We start from the raw sequence: 14,428 nt of genomic DNA on the forward strand, positions 1-14,428 counted from the left end.
GCCCAGCAGCATATTTTAGTGCTACAGTAGTTCAATAAGTGCATTTATTGCAATTCCTTGCGGGGTTGTGCAATATGTATCAGACAAAAAAAAAATGTTTTATGGGCCAAATCCTGCTCTCAAACTTCATTAGAGGCTTTAAACTGGCATAATGGAAAATGAACATGCTTCCTCTGAGATCTCCAAATCTCTTTTGAAATAAGGACAAAAATAGGAACTAAAAATATTTACCATCTGGAAGGCACAGATAATCTACAAAAGAAGGGGGAAAAAAAATGCAACGTAGCCACCTACTCATTAGAATTTATTACCTCTTCTAGGTATAGAAAGCCATCCACCCAAGTTTTCTTCCTTTGGCACACTCTGCCACAAGTTAAAACGCTGTTTGACAATGATCAAATGAGCGTTGATTTTTTTTTTCTGAAATCTCACCTAACAGATTTATCTTTTTTAATAAAGAAAGTGCTGATTGTTATAATTGTACTAGAAATAAATCATGGGGTTGTTTGGGAACTCATTCTAAGGAAAGGCACAGACACCTCCCCATTTGAAACTTTGGTTGTCCCATTCTGTCACTCCTAACGTGCTCAGGTGTGTACATACAGGTATTTGATTGGCTCTACTATATTACTGTGAAAGGACTGAGTTGCCTAGAAAAGCCTTTAAAAATTAAAATAAAAAAATCAGAAAGATAACAGTAAAAATAAAAATCAGAAAGATAAAGGAGTTTCCAACCTTTGTATCATCACTGTGGGATCAGCCAGCTGAAGTGCCAAAAGTTCACTGATAAATTGTGTCATGTCCATGGGCACACAACATCTAAATAAAAAAAGTTTCTACATTTTTAATAAAGTTTAAAAATTTTGTTTTACAAATAATCTCTTCCTACTTGAGTGCCACCTGAGCACCTCTGCAGCAAACTCCATCTCTCAAGGTAGAGCAAGGTATCCTAAAGAAGTTTTACTGCTTTTCTGATAAAACACCTTTATAAAAATACCGTGGGAACATTCAGTTACTCCCCATGCTTTGGGTCTAGCAAACCTTCTAGAAATCACAGTGCTCTTACAAAGAATTATGGTTGCTTCAGTTACTTATCACAATCATTCAAATGGCTTTAAAAATACATGCTTCATTTTGCTTAATATATTTAAGACCACAGTGAAGGGGAAAAAAAAAAGTATGCCAGTTTCCCAGGATAAATAATTGCCAAAGCTGAAGGGTCAGTTTCTTTCCCTCCAGGCTTGCAACAAATCAAAGGCATTGCTTGAGAAATGACTATGGATAACTAGGGAAATAACTAGGAAATTACTAAGAAGCTATTTTATTATGTCTATGAGGATCCAGTTATAAACCGATTACAGAAGGAAATAATCTGTTCCTGCACCCTAAAATTGAGCTGTCTGTTCATTATTTTGAATAAATTAGGGCAATCCCAGAGTGGAGGAACATTGTGCTGCCATTTGTACTACAGGGGTTCAAACATGAATTCTGGTAAAAGTGACTGTGACCCAATCCTCCTGTCTTGTCCAAGGGTAGAGACAGAATGGAATGAAAAAAATTATTTTATCCTACACTGCTTGAGACAAAGCATTTGGGTGAAAGGGAATTTTGTGTTGTCTCTGAGGAATGAAAGGGAATGAAAGACTGTTTTTAGGGAAGGTTAGGAACAGCACAAGCCTACTGAATGACCATTTATATTTAGGATAACTCTTCCATTGCAGGTTAAACTATTTCCACTCTGAAGACAAATGGTTCCTCCATTAGGCTCACTTCCACAGACTCTGCTTACAGAGCATTGCACAGACACTGATATTAAATAAATCATAAGCAATTTGGAGGATAGAAATGCAGTAAAACAGACACCACACTGACCAGAAGGTCCACAGGGTTTGTTATGGGCTGCACACGTCCCTACTTGGGGGCACCAGTTGGAACCGAGCAAGAATCAACAGCGTGACATTTACTCAGTGAAAAAACAAATGCAATAATCTCAGCCCAGCAGAAAGTGCATCCACACAAACACATGAGCACATCAATCCTGTGCTGGCAAGCTCTGCAGCACCTGGCAGGGAGAGGGTTTGTGCACAGATAGAGATGGAGAGAGGCAGAGCAGCAAATGCTGGTGCCAGCTCCTGAGGCTGATCATATCTGGGGTACTTGAGAGCACAGAGTGGAAACAGGATGAAGGAGCAAGCTGGGGCTGGACCCCAACTCCAAGAAATGTTCACCTAATGGAAAGCTACTCAATGGTGTCCAGCTCCAGTGGATAATTTCAGAGATGAACATGAAAAAAAAACCAGCAGGATTGGGCCAGCAATGAGTTTCTTACTGTTTCTTTCTCAAATGTGATAATGCAGCATCCCTACTTCCCAAGGAGATGGGAACAACTAATAAAGAAATCCAGAGGTTTTCTCTAACCAAGAAATCCAGGATTTTCAAATACTCTTTTGTGTCTTACTGAGTTGAAGGCAGTCCTGATTTACGGTCTGAAACCTACCCCTAAAATTGCCCCAAGTGCAGGTAACTCATTTTGTTTCAGTGCAATGTTGCTGGATTACAAGACTATTTTGGTTTGTTCTGTAGACAGTCTTCCATTTATACCATCTTCCAGTTTAACACTATAAACTATTTTCATATTATCCTTTGCATCAAAGATCTAAAAACATAATCCAAAGACAAAAAAACCCCCAAACTTTTCCTGACCCACCCTTCTCCAAGTGTTTATTATTTTAGTTTCATGTAAGCTTTGCTACGATAATTCCCAAGGTCGGACCTTCAGCACTACATGAGACTTAGGCTGGAACACCATTTTTCCCCTCCCATCCAGATTCTCATGCTCACAAAAGAGCCCAGGCACTTCGGCTAGAACTTTTCAGCTCCACATGAAGGCACCAAATGAATTACAGTACACACTGTATTCAATAACAGTGAATACTTCAAAGCTTCCTAATAACTAGGGCATGAATGTAAAATGTGTTGCTCTGCACATCTAAGAGTTTTCCCCTTTCTCATCATGTTCTTTGAAAAGGTGGCTTTATTCAGATTTTTGTGACTGTTCTTGTTCTACAAAAGCACTTTTAGGATTTTATTGAGGTTTACATACACCAGTGTTCAAGACGAAAGGCTTTCATGTCAATTATTAATAACAAAATCTTTCATCTGTCTATTTAAAAAAATAAAAACATGATCCTTTTTTCCCTCATTTTGATGTTTAATTTAGAATGAAAATCAAACTCTTTAAAAAAGTTTTCCTCACTATCACAAGGGAAACTATGATGTTTTTAAGAATTCTCTCTATGAAGATAATGCCTACTAAAAATAAAATAGAAAATAATAAAATAAAGGGCTTAATCTTCTTTTTAAAAAACATTGAGCATATTTAATGATTTCAACAGGAATGGAAATGCAGTTAGGATCTCATGGAATCAGAACACAAAATGCTGTTCCTACTAATGTATTTGGGGATAATCAGCTCATTGGCTTAGAAAGCAACTCAACAGGGACCTCAAAAGCTGTAAAAAAAATGGAAATATTCCTGATTTAAAGAAAACCCCACTTGGTTTGACACCTATTCCTTTAAAACACCTCAGCGAGACCACAGACTGTCCCCATATTAGCCCAGAGCACGAGGGCTTGTCCTGTGGTGACCTGGATTTCTGGTGCCCTTGCCATGGTGCAGTGCAATTGCTGTAGTACAAGCAATTAAAGTCACTGGTGCTCTGCAAGAGTCATTTCACAGCCCTTGGTGGAGCTTTGCTGCCCAGGCCCCTGTCCAGGAGCTGTGCCTGTCACGTTTCATGGCATTTTAAAATTAGAGCAGCAAATAGATTATATTTCATTCATTTTTATTTCTGCAGCACTGACTACCACAGAAAAACCCTTCTTCCCTGAAACACTCATCAGGTGTCTCTTTATACAGACTTCCCTTCAAAATTTCAGAGATACCTACCAAATTTCATATTTAGGGTTTGAAATAAAATTATTTTATTTGAGACAGCAGCGCTTTCAGTTCTTTAATTTAATTGTAAAAAGTTCTTGCCCTTCTAATTACATTTACATTTCAATTAAGATTCAATATTTCTAGTCTGATTTCATGTTTCTAACACGTCATCACTGAATTTTGAGCTATTGGTGGATGTATCTGCTTTCCTAGGGCCCCAACACAATGCAAGTGCTAGAACAAACTGCACAAGAAAAGTCAGGGGGTTGCACACCTTGGCTTGATGTGGTCTCTCCCACCAGCTCTAGGAATCACACTTATTAATGTCTCCTGTTGGCAATGAGAGCACAAAAGGATACCCAGATGCATCTTGGAACTCGTATTTCTAAAATGTGACTAGATTATTTTTTTTCTAAAGGAATCAGCAGATAAAGTTACAGAAAAAAATATACTTGGGTTATTTTTTCTCCCTGTACACAATGTAACTGCACTCCAGAGCAATTCCACTTTGCTTTCTCTCTACAGAACTGATTAAACTTTGATTGCCTTCTCTAGAAGCTCCTACGACAATTAAAGCTGAATTTGTTTCATGGTCTTCACAACAAAAAAAACCCAAAAAACAAACAAACAAAAAAAACACAAACAAAAAAAAACCCCAAACAAATTCAAGCCTCTAAAAAGTTTGGAAGCCATTCCAAAATACTATTAAAGAAAACCACAGGAACAAGTTCATGTTATGCACTTGACAATGTAGAGAGAGGAAAAATAAAAGCAGCACGAATTGGTGCTTAGGTCTAATGACAGGGATTAAAATGTTTGAGCTGCCATTTCAGCTTCAGTATTGATTAATCATATAATCTAATCTCTGACACTTTATAGCCACACCATGCCTTAATTTTACCCTCTATATACTGAGGACAAAAATATTCACCTCCATTTCTGAAGAGGTTTAAAATTTTGTGAAAAGTACACCAGATAAGTAAAAAAAAATTATAATCATCAATTTTGGTTATCAGAGCTGAAGGGGCTCCCTTCACACATGACTGATGGATGCTTTGGGAGGAAAATGAAGTGTTTGGGCAGGACTCTGCCTTTTGTTATCTTTTCTGTCTTTAATTATTACTTTTCATCCTCTGATTAGGCTAGTCCTGATCTGGAAATCTTACCCACACTGAAGTGGAATAAACCCTTCACCTTTTTATTTGCCAGCACTGAAGCCCTCTCATTGTACATGGAGGTGAGTTAATTACCTGTTCTTTCCCCCCTGCCACACAAAGGGAGAGGATAATCCTGTTTTACTCCTCATGAATGATAGCAAAGGTGTGATTCATTTGCTCTAATTTAGTCACCATCTGCCCAGGCTCTGAGGCAGGTACCCTCATCCCTGTTTATTAGCTGCAGAGAGAAACAGGTATCTCCAGAGAGCAATTCATCTTACCCTGAGATGGGGGTGGCTAAAATAGGTCAGAAAAATCCCACTCTGGAGATATTCATTGTATTTCTGGGAGCATTTAGGGAGCCTGAGGTGGCTGGCTCAAACTTGGGTGCGTAACTTTGAGACATCCCACTCAGGATATCCACAAGAGCTGCTAAAATGATATCATAATTCTCACTGCAGGCTGATACAACCTAAGTGAGACTGACATCTCACAGCACAGATAAAGTCTGGCATGGACAGCTATCGTTAGCTACTGTGAATTTGATGCCTGACATTAATCAGGAGATAATAGTGAGATTGTAGCTTTGAGAGCCATCAGATGAACTCGACCCAGCCACCATTAATCAAACAATATTTTACTTTCACATCCCATACTTTGGGGCCCCCATGCATGAGGCAATGATGCTAAAATGGGCAGCTGAGCATCTCTTTCTGGAACAGCAAGTTCCTTATTGCTAATAATAGTAAATTAGTTACTATTGATTCTCAAACACTGTGGTCATCCCAGTCTAACCATTAACCTTCCTGCAAGGTAGGAATGTTCTCTATCAAAAGGAATCAATTTCAAATTTGGGATCACACTTAAAAAAATAGAATTAAAAAGTAGGATACTTAAGGTTTGTCATGATTGCCCAGAAGATTGATTAGAGGTACTTTTGACAAAGTAATAAAGATGCAGGAAGATTTATTTTGCCACATAAATCCAAGCACAAGACCCAGATGTCCCAGGCATGTGGGTAATCATCAGTGCAATGCAATTGTCACTCAGGGGACTGTGGGGCACCTTACAGGGCACACTGCAACAGCACAGAACAGTTTAGGACAAGAATTAGCTCAACATATGGAGCTGCTGACACTCCTTCCCAAGAAACTCTGCTTTCTATGCTATTAGCAAAGAGGCCTCAAGTGAGGGGATAAATTGACAAAGAAACTGCAAGTTCAAAAGAAGAGAAAGGAAAAAAGGTGGTACTTCTGTCCATAAAAACCTACTGGTTCCTCCAGAAAGCTGTCTTGAGTTTTCCTCTCCTGCAATTCTGCTGACATCATAATCACTTCTGAATATTACAGTTGCTTCTTTTACTGTTTTATTAAAATCCAAATCTTCAGACTTCAGGTGTTGGAGGTACCAATAAATGATGTTCTGCCCTGGGAAAGGACTCTATTCTCAGCAGCATGGATTTTCTCTCTTTTCTTTCCTTTTCTCTTTCCCTGAGTTAATTCAATGTGACACCATCACCCTCCTCCCCAGCAAACAATTACCCTGTTTTGAACTCAGGCCACTTTTTGCCCATTATTTCCTCTTAGTTTCAAAAAACACTCAGTCTTAGCAGCTGTCCCACAAATCTTCAGACATAATTTTTCATCCCAACATTTCATCCCAAAATTTTCCTCTCCCACAAATGCCTTTCAAGGGGCCTTGCACTTCAAAATCCATCCAATTCTTGAAAATTTGACTTTATATCTTTTCCCTTTTGAGAGAGTATATTCCCCATTATTTACAAAGAAGCTGAAATATAAAAAAAAATTGGAGTACTCACAAGAGTGAAGAGAGCACAGCAACCAACAACTCCTCAGCCAGGGAGGTACTCAAGCTACAGCTGCCCACCTGATCCATATTTAAGGGTTAGCCTCAAATTGGGGTGGGGTCAGAGAAATACTCAGACTTAAAAAAAAAAAGAAAAAAAAAGAGCCTTTTAAAGAAGCTGTTCGTTCTCTGCACAAAATGACAGAAACTGTTGGGCTCCTCTATTAACATCCTTAATCTTTGTTTTAGATAATTTCCCAATTAACAACATTTTGTGTTTTGTGGTGACATGCACAACAGGGACCCTGTGTAGAAAAACCCACATCCAAACCTTCTATATTTTCAACAGGAATCTATCTTGATCATGTTTTTTAAGCCAACACTTCATTCAAAGGATCCTCAACATGCAGGAAACCCAAACAACAGCAACAGGCCATTGTTATTATTCTTTACAAGGAAAAAAAAAAGGTTAATAGACTTACAAGAAAATATATATCTGTCAATTAGGCTTGGAATTCCCAAATTCAAATGGGCATTTGTCTATAGATATTTAGTAGAAATTAGTACAAATGCTTCACTTGCACACCCACATCTTAATTTACTGTGTTTATCAAGTTTATCTCCACAGACACATCCTTGTCTTGGAGTCACCAACAATCCTCAATTTACATTTTAAACTAGTAAAATTGGACTAGAAACAAGGTAGAAATGATCAAAATTACCTCTACTGGTTTGCTTCTATATTACCAGTATAGAACTGGTAATAACATTAAATTCTCCTGATCCCTGGTCTAGTATTATTAACACAGGCCCAACTTTATTTTAAATCAAAGTTGTTGGAAAACAGAGCAGCACCAACTCTAAAATGTGTGTATCTCACCTGAATGCAAATTTGCAGTCAGATTTTCAGCCTTGTATAGCCATCATATAGCACCAAACAGGTTTTTCTGTGTTTATTGTATACAAATGATAATTGTAATATCTGAAGAATGCCAATCTCTTTCCTGAGTCTTAGAGAACTAAACTGAACGGAGTACAGAGGCACAAAGCTTACAGCCTGAATAAAAGGTAAAATCATCCTGACTAGTGGAATAAAAATGATTTAGGTCACACCACAGAAATACTCAAAAATCAACACTGCCTTGAATGCAAAATGAGACTGAAACCAATAGCTAGCCTGAACTTTGTTCACAAATTCAAATTTCCAACAGCAGCAATGCCAGCTCTCACTGTTTTCTTTGGGACTGTTGTGATATTTGTTGTTCTTCTTAAAGTCCTGGCACCTGTGGTCAAGGGATTAGGTGTTGATCTCTGCTTTCTTCTGAAATAAAAGTAACTTTTTCAAGTTTGAGGAAATGCTTCTAAATGTTGCCTGTTCGTGGCAGGTTATGGAGTATTTCTTCCTGTGCTCCAGAGCACCAGACCCAAAGCAGCTCTGGAGCAGAAAGAGCAGGCTGAGAGTGAGAACAGTAACTCCTGTGTTTGGGCTCAAGCTGTCTGCTATTAAGAGTTTTGGAAAGCTGTTTGCTTGATGTAAAGAACAGGCAGAACAAATTAATGTTTAACTCCTCAGGCAAAAAAACATGGAGAAAATGAATGAAAATAATTACCTCAACACCATATTTGCCCAGGATTTGCTCCAATATCAGGATTTTTCTTGCCAGGTGAGATGCAGGATGTTTCTGAAGCCTAAAAGGTTGTGCAGACACACTTGGATGTGAGAAATATTTCCAGTTCTGTCCTTTCCATGTCCTGCTCCAAGAAGACTATAAATTGTGTACAGGACAAGGTTCAGTTTTCAGTCTGGAACTTCAATCCACTCCCACCTCTAGTGGGACTGAAACAGTCACTTTTCTAAACTTAAGCTGCTGTTAGGAAGAGGAAAAAAAAATTGCTATCATTTGGTAGGCACTCTGATCAGGTGCTGTTCATTAACAATATGATTTATAGGCAAGGAAATAATATTAGTGAGCAGCCACAAGGAAAAATTTGTTGTTAATTGTAATTTTGCTAGGACTGACTAGTAAAAAAACCCCAAATAACTACAGAAATCAAAGAATGGAGATGGCCATTGGGAAGAAGAACAAACATCATATATTTTCTGTTTTGCATGGAGATTTCCTGGAAGAACCCATCTGAATCAGAATGGTATTTGTTATTATTCTAGAGTGAGGAAGAGTAGGAATATATAATTCTCCTATTCCTCCCCTTACCCAGTAAACACTTCTCATTTCTGATGCTGTTTGAATCCCTCTTTAACACAAAAGCTTCAAAATATGAGAAACAGAAGTCAAGGGTACAAATTCTAAATATTTGTCAAATTTTGCTGTCTGTGACTTTCACTTATACTCACAAAAACCATATGACAACAACACGCTGAAGTTGTGCTGTGTTTCCATCTTTGTAAGGAGTTCAGCACCAACTCCTGCATGACTGAATAATGCGGGAATTAAATGTGTGACTGAATAATGTGTGGTAAATGTGATCCACCCTGCAAAGTTTTCCTCCAAAATATTCCTGTTCAAGGGACTATTATCAGTGCAGTTCTAGCTCCCAAAGTTCAAACTTTCCAGTGTTTGGAACAAATACAGTAGTTACCAATTGCCTTTAAATTTTTATTTTTCATATACATCTACATCCTGGCACATAAAGAAATATTCCAAGTACTTTATGTTTTTTATAGCTGTTTATTCTAAATGAAATAAAGCAGGCAATGTACAGACTAGATTACAGAGGGGATTTTACCTGCTGCTCTGAGGCCAGATGTGCATATAACCAACCCTGGGAAAGCACATTTTTAATTTTGCTGAACCACAAGACTGGAAATTAAATGAGAATTTCCATTCAGAGAGAGCAGGATTCCTGTAAGGGCATGAAGGGAAGATGTATGAGGTGAGGAAAGTATATTTAGGTATTGTCTGCCTGGATTATGCCATCTCCTTTAGATTTTCAAAGGAGTAGGAAACTATCTGGCTTGCATTCTCAGCAAGTTGGGCTTACAAATGTTACTGAAGTGTAATAGCTCCCCCTGCCAGGTTTAGATAATAAGCTGCATTTCCTACATGTCTAGATACCCTCACACACACTCCAGAAATAAATTAACACCTATGTTACCGTTTGCTGTCACTTCTTTAATCTTCTATGATTATTAGATTAAAAGAAAAAAAAAACCTGCATCTGATACCTAATGTGTATTAAAGTAATTTTGTAAAACTTTCAAAGAAGCAGATATTAATATTCATTTGAATTTAGTGGGGGTGAGAGAAATGTAAAATTATTCTAAGCAGTAAGGGAGAAATAAACTAAATTACAAAATTTTAATTTTGCTTTAATTTTCAGTCTTCTATCAAATTACCCTATTTTTTAATCTCAGACACTTAATTTCATGAAAGATAATTGTGGTCTAAATCTGTTGACTGCTGATGAGCCAGGACCAAACTCTTTGTGTTGCACTGTGTTTGGTCAATTTTTGTCTTCAGCAAAACAATGAAAAGAGTTCAGAGCTAAGAGCCTTAACCTTCAGAAACCTACACTTGTGACTGATGCCAAGAAATCCTACAGGATGATGATGAAAGTCAAGCTATTAAAAAAAATTGTACCTGAACAGGTAGAAATCCAATCTCTCATGAAGTCCCCAGTCTTAAAAACACACAACAATTCTACAGACAGGTGAAAATGTCTACATAAGTGTCTGTGTCTACAGAAGAGATAAAACGGTAAAGACTATGCTGAAGTCTTGAAAATGTGAGTGTGAAAGTAAGTAAGTAAGTAATAATAATAATAATATGTACTTATTCAAGAAAATATATTTTTGCCATCCTCTGCTTCCTCTCCCATCTCATCCCCACCCTGGTTTATACATTAATTTAGACCCAGCAATTTTTTTTATAATCTTGCAGTTAATTTTCAATGAGTCAGTCAGGCATCCTTCACCTTTAATGCAAATTACCAGGGTATGTGATTAATGAATTTTTTATTGCTGGCTGTTTGCTATAGTCAGTTTGAAATATTGAGGAACTCTAAATTAGGTCCCCTGGAAATCGTGGAATTGTTTAGGAAAGCGCAGTCCATAATGTAATAAAAAAATTGTTCTTCAACTTTTCTTTTTCAGCTGCTGCTACTTGAGATCACCTATTTTCCAAACTGGGACAAGTGGATTTTCCAAGTCCTTAAATTTAGTGTCCTACTCTGGGAGGAGCTGGATGTGTAAGAACAAAAGGAGAGGTGTGACATGGTACCTGTGGGAATCAAAAAGATGCGTGCTGGAAAAAAAAGAATTCCTCTAGAGGAGACCAGCTTTGACTTTTAGAGGGAAGGCAATGGCAGAGCCAGGTGAGGCTGGTGCTGGAGCCTCTTTTCTCTCCCTGTAAAATGTGTTAGAACAGGAAGTGTTTATGTGGAACTAAAAGTCCGCTTTGATCTCGCCGTAGTGACGGAGCTGACAACAGCAGCAAACAGTTGCAGAGTCTATCTGTCATGATTTGAGATGCTGAGCTTCAGGAATACACAAGAGGAGAAAAAAATTGAGATGAAGATAAATGTGCTTATTTCCTAATGGCTACTCCATTTCACTGTCATGAGCATGGGAATTCTCAGGCACAAAAAGCCCCATATTCAGAAAAAGTCATTCAAAAGACACCTATTTTTCAAGACTTTCCATTGCTAAGTGAGAAACACAAGGGTATACTTGAATTTTTTTTTACCCATTTTTTCACCCTTATTCCTCTCATAACTTCTAAGGAGCAAAAAAAAGTAATGGATTTCTAGCATTTAATATTTTGATATTAAACCATGGGACACTTCTGAGGCTGCGATCAACTCCAAGCTCAAATCCTGTGGTGCTGACAACTCTAATAGTATCAGGATGGATCCCAGGAAAAGCTGCAATTAAAATGAAGTTAAGGAACTTTTGCAGCTTGAAGTCTTGTGTCCTTTACAAGTGACACATTTGTTTTTTATACCTGTTTGTATGAAATCAAACTCAAGGCTCCTGTTCAACACTGATCTGCAAATAGGGATCTATTTTGCCCATGTGACCAGAAGCTTGAAAAGTGAATATATGGTTTAAGAGACACCAAATAAATACAGGGACCTGTCAAAATAATGTTTGAGGGACAATATTGCAGATTCCCTAGATCATTAGTCACTTTTGAACATTTTACATTTCCATTCTATGGTCTGGATTCAGGAATCTATCTAGCAGGAAGCAAACTCCATAAAAAGAAAATGAAATCATAAAATTAATCACACATCAGAGAACCTCACCTATTAGGCATTTTTTCTTTCATAAAAGTATTACAAAGACAGAAAATAAAACAATGCACGTTGATTTTTGGAAGAGCACAAGTCAAGAATAAAGAAAACAATCTAAGCTTTCATGGGAGGTGGACAAAATACAAAATAATTTTCATATTGTAATATTCTGCTTTCATCACGAGAAGACTTTAAGTCTCCTTTGTATGATTAAGGTACACAGGTCTTAAAATAGAGAGTAGTGAAATGGTCAAGAGGTGACCAGGAAGAATAATTACACAGGAAAAGGACAAAGCACTCCTGTTCATGTCTCCAAGAGATTGGGGTATGGTTTGATTTGAGTTTATATCTGTTACTAAGCACAGAAAATTTTGTAAATGCATAATTAGCATGTCCATTTGACAGCCTACATGATCTGCCAGTACATCTGAGGGAAAAGATCAAAGCAGAGAATTCACAGACTTGTGCATGCAACGATGAAGTTATTGTATGACGTTTTTCAGTTTAACTACAAATTCCACTTGTATGTAAAAATGTCATTTACATTTTTGCAGAAGTTCTCCTAAATTAACTTTCATTATTTATTAATTTAACCTGATGATGTCTTATAATTAGAACTGCTGAGAGATTGACTACAGTGTGGCACATCCCTATAATTAGAACTGCATTGTTCACGACTGTAGAAGTTTTTAATGTGCTCACTCACACCTCTGGCTGCTTGAGGAATGAAGTGGGTGAAAGACTCAAAGACCCTGAAAATATGGGCATGTTTAAATACATATAACTATAATGTTACAAATCAAGGCTAAGAGTGGTTTATTTTAAGTGATTTAGATGGTAAATGTATGATATGGAAGGTGAGTGAGTGGTAGCCCAGAAGTTGTTAGATTATAAAGCCTGGTTCCTTGGAGGTCTGGCTATATAGATATATATATGAATTTTGATATAGGAATAGGGGCAAATGATAGTTGCATGCCATAGTAATAATTGCTTTTTATTTACAGTAGTATGAATTACCTCCATTTTATACTGGAATAACAAAGACATAGATCTGGTCACTGACTTTGCCCAACAGTTCTTTCAGCTAAAGAGTGACAGAACCAGAAATAACTCTATTCTCTTTTAAAAGGAAGAGAAATCATGGAATAAGGACATCACCAAACTATAGGTTTAACTCATTGCCTTTATTTCATATCAGAAGGATTGCCTTGTGCATCTGGGTCTCTAATGAGGCTAGCAAAGACAAAAGGAAGATGCTCTGTTCTCACTGACCTCCCTGGCAAGGCAGGGAGGCAGGGAGAGCAACTCCAGTTCTTTCAGGAGAGCTAAAACTGGGATGGCAAAGCAGCAAAACCTTCCTCTTTCCAGATGGAGCATTGTTAATATTCTGGATTTGCGGCGCTGAGCTATTTTGAAACAAATAAAACAAAGTAATAAAAAAAGAAAGTTCATTTGCCATATGGCTGTTTATTTCTCTTGTGCTACACCTCAGAGATAAGTAATGTGTGGTTTCTCAATATGGCACATCCACATGCTCCTCCCAGGTGTAAAGGATCTAGCACACCTAGATTAACACAAGCCAAACTCCTTTTGATTGCATTGAACATGTGGCATGGTGGCTTAAGGGATTTTCTCCTCCAGCTGAAGTTTAAGACACATTTGACAGCCAGCAGAGGCAAAGATACATTTAGCACTGAAAGGAAGAGTACAAGGGGAAGAAGCAGGTGGATGCAAAAGCACAAAAGATAAAGTGGTTGGTTGTTCAATGTTTTCTGTGTGAAATTAGTGCTTGGGAATTTGGGATTCTGGCAGCCCAAACAAACAAAGATGTGTGTAAAGGGAGAGTGAGACAAGAGCAGCAGCATCCCTGGCTCACCACCAGCAGGAGATTTGAGCAGATACAAATTTGAGCAGACAAAAATTTCTGGTGCCCACCAGAGAATGATCAGAAATGGCAAAAACTTCCAGTATGCCTCAGACACTTCCAGGTGTGCTCAGGGAAGGAGTGTTGGCTGTGCTACAGACAGTTCATGGCATTTGACAGTAAATATAAATAGCATGTATAAACATATTTATATGTATATAAAATATAGAAAGCAATATCTAGCTAATGTTGATTCAATCTCTAGAATTTTCCTTTGCAGCATAGGGCAGGCACAGTAGCTGCCCTTTCTGCCCTCTCCTCTCTTGTCTCAGCAGGTGCACCTTGAAACTTTTTTAAAAAATAAAATTAAAAAAAAATTTGCTAAGGATCTTAACACCATGTTTGAAT

The sequence above is a fragment of the Zonotrichia leucophrys genome, chromosome 1A, assembly GCF_028769735.1.
Source record: "Zonotrichia leucophrys gambelii isolate GWCS_2022_RI chromosome 1A, RI_Zleu_2.0, whole genome shotgun sequence".
Classification (NCBI taxonomy): domain Eukaryota; kingdom Metazoa; phylum Chordata; class Aves; order Passeriformes; family Passerellidae; genus Zonotrichia; species Zonotrichia leucophrys.